A 2,822-nucleotide genomic window follows, 5' to 3' on the forward strand; every position below is an offset into this window, starting at 1 on the left:
GCACAATTCCCTCAGAGAGGTGGTTAGCTAACATCATGAAAAATCTAGCATAATAAACATTTTTACCTCTCTTATTTAGCTCTCCTAATTTAAATCCCAACTCAAACAAAATAAGGTCACTAAAATTAAAGTACTTATCTGTAACTAGCATGTAGAGCATGTTAAGCATTGAAATATTAACTGAATCAAAATTACTGATTTTCCCAGAAAAGACCTTAGTTACTATATCACACAAGAAACTCCATTCCTTCCTAAGACCCAATATCCTAATGTCACTTAACTTAGAAGTAGAAAGGGCATAGTTCATGGAATTAAGCATATTAACTGTATCAGTGTCTGTGTGTGGTGATGTCACATTATTGTCAGGAATTTTGAAACATGCTTTGATAACATCACTATTAATACAGAATTCCTTACCTTTAATGGTGAGTGTGATGGTCTTATCTGTTGAGTTGTATGTAGCCGTGGTCTACATTTCCTCAACAACTTCACAAAAGATGGTAGGTGATTCCAGCATGGCATAGCTAAGCTTGCAGTTCTTCACAAAATCCATCATTTTGTGGTAGTCACCAGATTGTTGAATCCCCTTGTTTACTAAGGTCGTGAAGTTATTCTTCTCATAAATGAACCCAGTTTGAGACATAATCTTGACAACAGGCGCCATTGTTAGAGAGTAAGAGCTTGCAGAGAGAGAGAGTAAGTGTTTTGAAAGAGAAAGAAATTGGAACAGATAATTTGAGAATGATAAAAGAAAAGCAATGGAAATGAAATAAGCTTTTATACTATCTCAAAAATAACTGCCAAAAATAATAAAGTAAAATTAAGTAGCCAATTAAAATTGCCTAAAATAGCCGTTTAAAAATAAACTATAAAAATTCCACCCATTATCCGTCGTGTTATGCTTACAAACTGTAAGTATACTCGATGGATAATGTTCAGGAAATTAACGGCTAAGATTAAGACAATTCGACGGATGAGGATAAACTGTTATCCGTCGAGTCATAAAATATTCCAGAAAAATAATTGATTTTTATTAGCAAATTGTATTCCGACGAATGATCAAACTCGATGGATAATGATCATCCGTCGAGATGTAAATTTTAACTTAGCCAAAATTTCATCCAAGACTGAAAAATTAATTAAATTTATGGCTGCATTACAACTTACAAATTATCTCATAAAGATTTAAGAATAATTGAGCATACCTAACTCACTTACCAACCTTGAGAAGGTGGATTCATCCAGTGGCTTGGTAAAAATATCTGCAAGCTGCTTCTCACTTGGAATAAAATGTAGTTCCACAGTACCATTCATTACATTTCTCTTATGAAGTGGTATTTGATGTCTATGTGCTTTGTCCTTGAATGTTGAACTGGATTTTCAGTGATGGCAATTGCACTTGTGTTATCACAGAAAATAGAAATCCTTTCAACTTGCAAACCATAGTCTAGCAGTTGATTTTTCATCCACAAAATATGTGCACAGCAACTGCCAGCAGCAATATATTCAGCTTCAGCTGTTGAAGTAGAAACTGAATTTTGCTTTTTACTGAACCATGACACAAGCTTGTTTCCTAAAAATTGACAGGTTCTTGTTGTACTTTTTCTATCAATTCTACAACCTGCATAGTCTGCATCTGAGTAACCAGTTAGATCAAAACCAGAATCTCTAGGGTACCAAATGCCAAGTTTTGGTGTTCCCTTAAGATATCTGAAAATTCTCTTAATAGCTACTAAGTGAGATTCTCTAGGATCAGCCTGAAATCTAGCACATAAACATGTAGCAAACATTATATCTGGCCTACTAGCTGTTAAGTACAGAAGTGAGCCAACCATGCCCCTATAACTTGAAATATCCACAGACTTTTCAGTAGTGTTTAATTCAAGCTTAGTTACAGTAGCCATGAGAGTTTTTGCAGATGTGCAATCTGTTAGATCAAACTTCTTTAAAAGATCACAAATGTATTTAGTTTGACTAATGAATATTCCATCACTAACTTGATTAACTTGCAATCCAAGAAAGAAAGTTAGTTCTCCCATCATACTAATTTCATACTTACTTTGCATCAATTTGGCAAACTTTTTGCAAAGTTTCTCATCTGTAGAGCCAAAAATAATATCATCTACATAAATTTGAACAAGTATGCTAGAGTCATTAATATTTCTAAAGAATAAAGTTTTATCTACGGTACCTCTTGTGAAGTGATTTTCCAAAAGGAACTTTGATAAAGTGTCATACCAGGCTCTAGGTGCTTGCTTTAGTCCATAAAGTGCTTTCAAAAGATAATAGACATATTCTGGAAATTTTGGATATTCAAAACCAGGAGGTTGACTGACATATACTTCCTCCTCCAAATCTCCATTCAGAAAGGAACTTTTGACATCCATTTGATAGACCTTGAAATTGGCATGGGCTGCATAGGCTAAGAAGATTCTGATAGCTTTAAGTCTTGCAACAGGAGCAAATATTTCATCAAAATCTATTCCTTCTTGTTGACAATGGCCCTTAGCAACCAAACTAGCTTTGTTCCTGACTACTATGCCATTTTCATCCATCTTGTTTCTGAATACCCATTTGGTGTCTATTGGATTCTTTCCTTTAGGCTTGGGCACCAGCTTCCATACATTATTCCTCTCAAATTGGTTTAGCTCCTCCTGCATAGCTAAAATCCAATCAGGATCCAACAAAGCTTCCTCTACCTTCTTTGGTTCTTCCTTGGAAAGAAAGCTGCTGTATAGACATTCTTCTTGAGTTGCTCTCCTGGTTTGAACTTTAGAAGAAACATCATCAATTATGAGCTCAAAGGGGTGATCTTGTGTCCA

The sequence above is a fragment of the Apium graveolens genome, chromosome 4, assembly GCF_009905375.1.
Source record: "Apium graveolens cultivar Ventura chromosome 4, ASM990537v1, whole genome shotgun sequence".
NCBI lineage: Eukaryota > Viridiplantae > Streptophyta > Magnoliopsida > Apiales > Apiaceae > Apium > Apium graveolens.